The sequence below is a fragment of the Carcharodon carcharias genome, chromosome 16, assembly GCF_017639515.1.
Source record: "Carcharodon carcharias isolate sCarCar2 chromosome 16, sCarCar2.pri, whole genome shotgun sequence".
NCBI lineage: Eukaryota > Metazoa > Chordata > Chondrichthyes > Lamniformes > Lamnidae > Carcharodon > Carcharodon carcharias.
This window is the reverse complement of record NC_054482.1, coordinates 97,954,591-97,963,139: the sequence shown is the minus strand read 5'-3', so window position 1 is coordinate 97,963,139 and position 8,549 is coordinate 97,954,591. Positions and strand designations below refer to the sequence as shown.

General features: G+C 41.5%; 1 long non-coding RNA gene across 1 annotated transcript; it reads right to left on the bottom strand.

Annotated features, from left to right (window-relative positions):
• Positions 1-264: 264 nt before the first annotated feature.
• On the bottom strand, positions 265-7,385 carry LOC121288895. The gene is made up of 3 exons (XR_005945470.1): positions 7,308-7,385; positions 5,227-5,396; positions 265-339 (listed from the first exon to the last, which is right to left on the bottom strand). It is a non-coding gene; the product is annotated as an uncharacterized LOC121288895 (long non-coding RNA).
• Positions 7,386-8,549: the final 1,164 nt, after the last annotated feature.

Genomic DNA, 8,549 nt, shown 5'->3' with positions numbered 1-8,549 from the left:
ATGAGCACAACTGCTGTCATGGTAATGAAGCAAGCTTCTGCTCTGCATTTCGCAGATTATCAATAAATGCAATAAACAGACTTTTTTTCCATTTGAAAAGGCCATAGTAACCCAGATCATTGATATTTATAAGATTTCCACCCCCCCCACAACCCAACTCCCATCCCAACCCCACTGCCCCACCACACTCCCCTTTATATAAGAAAAAGAGACATTACATAGTTAATGAAATGACCTAGCCTCATATAATCTGACCAGGGTAGTGCTTTGGAGACCGATCACTACATCCCCAGGTCTTCAGTCCTTCCTGCAGAATGAACTGATGATGGAAGTGCATCCCTGCTGGGAAAAGAAAGCAGAGCTTCTATGAACCACATCATTCACTCTAACACCCTGTGGCATTTCATAATACTTTAACACCTGTGTCCATCAAAGTTGCCCACATATAATTTCTGCCCCAGTTATGGTGAACTTTGTAATTTCACTGACTGACAGTCTAATATCTGTTTGGTTTCACATCTGACAATCATTGTAGATAGGCCTGCTTGAAGAACGTCAAAGCATTAAAGTGACAGCCATTATTTTGTAGTTTGGGAATCAGTGTTAAGGTTCATAGGAAATGTGTTCCACTAAGATCCTTTGTTTACTCCAGATGACACAATACAAAAAAGATTACATTAAAATGCAGGGGTCATCTGCAGCAGTCTCTCTTTTACTGGCCTCTCGAGGTGGTGGGGGGCGGGGGTGGGGTTTGGGGGTGGGTGGGGGGAGAGGGGGTGGCGGGTGGTGGTGTTGATTCCTACTTTGTCAATCTAAAATATGTTGTCCCTTAAAATAATAAATAAAAGTGAGAACTATGGGTTTTATCAGACATTTTAAGGTACTGCTGTATTTCGAATAGAATTGACATAAAAATGCTTGGAATATTAGAGAAGCTTTCTTCTAAAGAAGTAACCTGTTCATAAAAGAAATTTTCACTATGTGCCATAGTCTTAACTTGCTTTTGACAGCAGAATAGTGTCAATGCGATTGTTAACCTTTCATTTTTTTTCTTTAAATTATCCTTAAAACTAAAGTGCTTTAAGACCATAAAGCTTCTTTTCTCATCAAGATGATTGTGACCTAAGAAACATTTGGTGCTTTTGTAATTTTCCTTAATTTGGCTTCAATAATATGGACACTTTGTACAAAATCATTTTCAAAGGTATTGTGCAAGGAGATGGATTCTCTTTTGAGTTTAGCAAAAAGCATTCGAAATTGACAAAAAAATGAAAACATTGCATTTTCAGAGGAGATTATGCAAGACAATGTAGGATATTATAAAGTATTCGATACCAGATGTCCTTCCGTGTTGCACAATACTGTAGTTGATCTTGGAGATTGCTGCTTTGCTTAAGAAACCAGGCTGCAGAGTTTAAAAAACATCTTTAAACATTTGGCCTCCAAATATATAATAAAACAATGGGAAATAATTTATTATAACCTATTGAGCCTAAAGGGTAAAAAATGATTAAAGTAGTGATGACCCTTAAGAGATTCATGCATGCTTCAGAGAATAAGCTATTCATTTTTAGCTAGTGGGGTTTATGGAAGTGAATGTGCACAATATATGCACATGGCTTTGTAAGTGTGGCAATATGCCTTTTTAAAGCTGGTGGATAGATTGTAGTATATTTGTGATAATGGAACGCATTTGAAATACCTATAACTTTACGCTCAGGCAGAAGAATAATTAAAGATCAGAGTTCTTCTGTAAAAAATGAACATTAAGTTGCATTCCCCTCATTGCTGTTACCCAAATAAAATAGTCAGGCATCAGGTTGATTGGGGTGAACTGACTGAGATTGATTTCAGAGCCAAAGACACAAACAATGTCACTCCAGATAAGAGCGAACAAAATTTATCTCTGAGCTCCAGAAAGTTTACTTGGTGCGACCATGAGATCATAAAAATAAAATAAAGCAAAGATTAACTTTGCTGACAGACTATGTAAAATATACTGTACATAACAGACAGATTTAGCAGCAAATCATCTTGTCTGACATACAGACATTCTCTCTCCCTTTCATATTACCACCTGCAATGTCAACTGTTACATAGAATAATAAAACAGGTCATTCAGGCTCTCTTCACTCAGCCACCTCTTAAATTTTTATTCCTGCAATAACTATGGCAGCATTTAAAAGGCAGGGATTACAGACTTCTACTTTGCAGGATAATTTTGAAGGAAAAAGAAGCCTATAGTCCTGTGCATTTCCAGAATTCCATTTTACAGTATTGCACATTTACATTTCAGCACAGTTCAGTTTTCAATGAGTTTATTGAATATGATTTATTTATTAAAGATATACATTTACACAGGATATCTCAGTTTTTACTGAATTGTTGCCTAAAGGAACACAGTGGGAGACACAAATGGATACACTCAAAATATAGCATAAGGTATTCATGAATAATATGTTTTCTTCCTTGAGTGAATTATTTTGTTCTATGCAGAAAGAAATAAAGATGTCATACTTCAATTCCTTCTGCAGTATTCTACATATTCAATATTTGAGTGCAAATGTTATGTGGCATCACAACTTCTGTGCTAACAGTACCTTGTTGGCATCGTGGCCTATTTTTACTGCAGGCTAGAATATTATGAGGTATAACCCAACAATAATTAAGGTCACCGCTTATGTGGGGCTTCCAATTAATTTACAAACACAATGGCCCAGATTTAGCATTTGTAATGATGGTTTGACATCATTACAACTGTGAAACTGATAACCACTTCTGGGGCCGAGTTCTCTGGTCGGTGAGCAGAGGGCAGGGTAAAATGGCAGGTGGTGACATCGGGTGGGTGTCCTGACGTTACCGCACGTCATTTAGATTTCCAGTTCGGCAGGCCCGCACCCGAGTTGGCAGCGCACCCGCCGGACTGGTAAAGGCCTGTTAAAAACTAATTTAAGCAATTAAATGAGCTGCCTGTCCAACCCTAATGTTGGCGGGCAGGCGAAGAGCCCAGGCGGCCTTCGCATTTTTTATGAAACCTCATCCACGGGTGGAATAAGGTTTCATGAAATGTTTTAAAATTCAATAAAAATTTCTAAAATAATTCTTTCACATGTCCCAGCTCATGAGGGTCAGTGTCACATGAGGGGACATGTTTTAAAAGTTTTTAATTAGTTTATTTCAGTTTTAAAATATTAACCTCTGCGCTCAATTTCTGCTCCCTTAAATGCGCATGTGACTCAGTGAATCCGCCCCGCCTGATCGGGTTTGCGCCCAGCTCCACCGGCCCTCACACAAGCCTCCCAATGGGGGGAAATTTTTCCCCTGGTGTCTGTGCATTCACAGTTAAACACTGAGGGCTGGATTGTTGCGTGGGGTGGGGGGGTGGGAAGTAGGAGGCGGGACTGTCTCTGGGTCCCAAACCTGCCCATGGGGGCAACTGTCAATAACCTGGGATTTTCACAGCGCGTCCCTTAATTAGCATGGAGACGAGAACCTGTCAAGACAGTGGCCAAGATTTTACAGACCCGCCTCAGCATATCTCCCCCCCCCCCCCCCCACCGGTGGGTGCAGCAAGCCATTAAAATCTCCATTCAGTTCGGCAGGGCCGTAATATCCCACCAGCCAGAAGAGGCTGTAAAATCCTGGCCAGGGGGTGGGTGCTCGAAGCTGGAGAGCCAATCAAAGGCCTTCCAGCTTGAGGGGAGCAGCTGGTTGCAGTGGATGCTAAGTAAGCGAGAGGGTGCTTCAACATGGACTCACTTTCTCCCCAACATTTTCAAACCTTTAAGTAAAGAAGAGATACAGCAGCCAGGCCACCACTGTGGAGGGCAGAGGCGAGAATCCCTCTACAGGCCTGTGGCTACTCCTGTACCCTGGCAGGCAGGGGGGGGAGGGCCTCTAGGCCTGCCTGGAGTGCTGGCTCCCCGGCCTGTCACCGGGTGGCCACCACTATGCCAACTAAACCAACCCCTGCCATTGCGGAAAGCTGGAGACTGGCTGGAAAATCCAAGTCCACCTCCTTCATTGGCCTTTATTGGATGCTTAATAAGCCTTATGGGCCTTTCACTCCAAGGGACTGGTTGGCCCTGCCTGCTCCAGACCCACGTCTACAAAAATGGCCAGAGCTGAGAACGGTGTAGGGAAACCGACATACTGGCTGGCGCCAATATCTTCGGACCTCATCCGCCTCCATTCCCAGCCTTGGCAGGGGCTGAAAGTGCAGCCCTGAAATTCAGAAGTTGCTGTCAATAATTCTCCGATCCTCTACAGGATGCGCTGTTGATGTCACCGCAGACAGCAATCTTTGAAAATTACTGATCTGACAAGATTCCCTATCCGCAGTAATATTGCTGTTAACCCCAATCCCATCCCACTGCCTCAACACCACCCCCCCCCCAACACACACAAAAAATGATACCTTTTAAATGAAGTGTAACTGAGCTTTTAAAAGTGCATTAAGTCAGAACTACTGCTGAAAAGCCTTTCTGGCCCGGAAAATTAATTTTATATCTCTTTACTGTCAAATGTTTCAAATATGGCAGTTACTTAGTTTTGTATTTTTGTTTTATAATTTACGATGTTTCAGTTTCGGATGCATGTCCCAATCTTTATTTTACTCTCTGTAAAATGTTTCCATCTTGCCACACTTAAGGAAAGATGTGAAGCATTAGAGAGGGTACATAAAAGATTCACAAGCATGGTTCAGTGGGGTGAGGAACTTCATCTACTTAGATTGATGGGAGAAATCAAGATGGTTTTCCTTGGAGAAGAGAAGGTTGAGAGGACCTTTGAGAGAGGTGTTCATGAGGGGCCTGGACAGAGTATATGGGGAGAAACTGTTCCAGTTGGTGGAAGGATTGAGAACGAGATGGCACACATTTACGGTAATTGCCAAAAGAAGGATCGAGATATGAGGAGAAACTTTTTCATGCAAGCGAGTCATTAGGATCTGGAATGTGCTTCTTGAGAGTGTGGTGGAGGCAGGTTCAATCGAGGCATTCAAGAGGGAATTGATTATCTAAAAAGAAGGAATGTGCAGGGTTAGGGGGAGAAGGTGGGGGAATGGCAGCAGGTGTATTGCTCATCCTGAGAGCGATGCAGACACAGCGGGCTAAATAGCCTCCTCCTGTGCTGTAACAATTTTGTGAATTTATAAAAGCGAAGCATAATCTGTGCAGTTTAATCCTTGGTTTGAGTCTGTGGGAATACTTCAAACTGGCTGCTTACCCATTGTGGTAATGTCCCAGTTGCTGGAAGCCTGGACATTCACTTAACTTTGCACCAGATTCAAATTAACATCAGGAAAGGGGAAATCCACGTTGTGGCAGCTGTCTTTGAAGTCCATTCTGCATTCGGCACGTATGCGGTAGCAGGCATGTTTTGCATAGTGTTCTGGTCTGTGGATGGAGGAGTATAAAAATTAAATGTAGTGGAGTAATCAGGTTGGATATAACACAGTATTGGAGATGGGCATCATACATCTGGGCTAATGAAGTGCAGGTATGTACGTGTGTTGATAGTTAGAATTAGATTTCGTAGGAAGACGCAATCAGTTCTATTTCTTATGGGCTTGTCATGTGTAAGTTTTTCAGAGCTGAGCTACATAGCACAGTAAGGGCTGTTGATGGTCTAGATGCTAAGGAGTAACCACAACAACATCAACATACATTTATATAGTGCCTTTAAGTAGTAAAATGTCATAGGGTACTCTGATGGAGTGAAAATGGAGTCAAAAATTGATACTGACCACAAAAGGAGATACCCGAACAGGTGGATGAAAGCTTGGTCAAAGAGAAAGTTTTTAATGGACATTTTAAAGGAGGAGAGTGGTACAGAAGTGGAGAAGATTAGGGAGGGATTTTGGAATGATTGCTATTTGGCTTTTGTTGATGGTGAGCAGCTATTTTTGGCACATCTTTTAAACTACTGGTGGCTGTTTATTCTTTCAAGGGATGTTAGCATTGTTGGCAAGGTCAGCATTTGTTGCCCATCCCTAATTACCCTTTGAGAAGGTGGTGGTGAATTGCCATCTTGAATTGCTGCAGTCCATGTGGTGTTAGGGAGGGAGTTTCATGATTTTCACACAGTGACAGTGCAGGAACGGTGTTATATTTCCAAGTCAGGATGGTATGTGGCTTGCAGGTGAAATTCCAGGTGGTAGTGTTCCCATGTAGCTGCTGCCCTTGTCCTTCTAGATGGCAGTGGTCGTGGGTTTGGAAAATGCAGTCGAAGGAGCTTTGGCAAGTGGCGGGGTTTGTAAAATTGGGTAGATTAAATTTTGCATCCGGCATATGTGAGATAATGAACATGTAACACCTGGCATTTTAGGCTCTAAACATTAGCATAAAAATAAAATGCAGTAGATAAGTCAGGCTGGATACAACACAGTATAGGAGATGGGCTGGATACATCACATATCAACCTGGTATTTGAGACTAACTGATTAGAACACTACACTGACACAAGGCAGACAGATTACAGCAGATCAAGATGGCTCAGGAGATGGTCAGGATACAGCACACATCAACAGACTGGATATAATAAGCCAATTGGTTAAAAACTTTGATTTATGATCTTAGCCCAATTCCCCCATCATTTTTAAAAGGGTGGGAGCGTGATCATACTTAGAAAGCTGCAAAGAATATTCAGTACTCAATCAAAGTTTTTAAGAGAGTGCTCTATTATCCAGTCTGTAGCTGACTTTCAGTCTAAGCAATGAATATTACAGATCCTGATTAAAATGAGCTCATTGTAAGTCTGAGTAGTACGCTAAGAGATTCGTTTTCTACAAAGTCTTAAGGTGGCACCTTGGCAGCGGAAACAATAACTGATCCTAATTAGTGCGACAATGTGAACAACACAGGGTTGAAATATTCATTAATATGCTGTTCTTGATCACTGTTGTCTCATAAAAGAAATTGGAAACCCCCTGAGCGTTACACAGACTTTGATAAGACATTCTCTGTAGTGCCCATAATCAGTTACAGCTAAACAAAAACTCTATGCTAATTAAAATGCATTTTATTGGCAGCATATCCAGACATATCCAGATTTTGAATCTGACTATCTGAAATGCATATATTATTAATCACTGAAATCAAATGAAATTACAATGGTACTTGCTAATATGTACATGTTGGTGCTGAAGAGACTTAGCTTCAACCTAGTGCAGAGTCTTTTTATTAAATGCCTTTCTCCTTTGTCAACTGTCACTGTGTAGGGCAATTGTGCTGTACAATGGCTGCCTTCTTCTTGGCACACAACGTGACAGCAATGTCATCATTCTTTCCCTTAGTGCACATAATTACCTCACATATGGAAACCTGTGATAGCCTAAAGGCGTCGAGGAGAAAAGAGAAACTGTACAATCTGTCCACCGGCAGGCTTAATCCACAGGCAAAAATGCCATTCGAAGAGCACTGGCTGGATTTCTTGTTGGGTGTTGGGTGGCTGGGGGGTGGTGGGTGGAATTACAGGTCAGACAGCTCTTGTCACTGGGACTGCACTTAAGTAAATATCATCATATTAATAGATTCTGGATAATTGTACAAGCAAATGCCCACAGAAGGCAGTTGACCTTAATTTCCTGCAGGACTGCCCTTCACGCGCTCCTGTGAGAAGATTTATTTTGGAAATGTTATCACTATGCAACAATGATCCTAGCAACCATACATAGTTATATTTGTCAAATATTTGTGTCTCTGAAGCTGCTTCCTAATCAATGTTCCCTTGCTTCATTTACACAAAAGGTGGTAATGAAAATCATGTGCTTCCTTTCAGGGCTTTATATAGTTCAATCTCACTTTTGATTACCTATTTTTAAACCACCAGCCCATAAACGTTAACTGTTTTCTTATGCTCAGAGATTGCAATACTGGATTCTAAACATGCCACACTTTTCTTTACTTGTTTTTCTTTGTGTGGATGTGTGGCTGTCATGCCCCAATGCTGATCACAATTTTCTGATGAAACCGTAGAATTAAAATTTGTTTCATTGCATCCAGACGAAATAAAAGAATCTTAGAACATGGCAGTAAACATGTAAAAATGACTTTACCCGGGGAGTTGGATAGGATTTACCTGCTGCATTGATCAGAATTCACTTTAAGAATTAGTTGCGTTTCCACAATCGTAAAAAATTCAAACCAGACAGAAAGCCCTAGATCTGAATGGGATGGCCAGTTAGCTGGACAACTAGCCAACTAGCGCAGGGTTCAATCCACATTTGGGCTGATGTAGACTGGAGGCCTGCCTCCTCACCCTGCCCCATAGTAAAATCATGACATTAACCGTGATACAGTGACCTTCGAATAATCGTGGGTTCTATCTGGGGAAGAAGCAGACCTGAATGAGCGTCTTGAGTGAGGTTCAGTTTAATTGATAAAAAAGAGGGAAGGCATTATTTTTCTTTAGTGATGGTGCACTGTTGAATATCACCTGTGTACTATACGTTGCACAGTAATGGCAAACACATATAATGGAGGTCTTCTTCATTTTGCACATTTGTAGGGACAGAGTCTTGGATGAGTCTCACTGGGTTTTGATCTTGG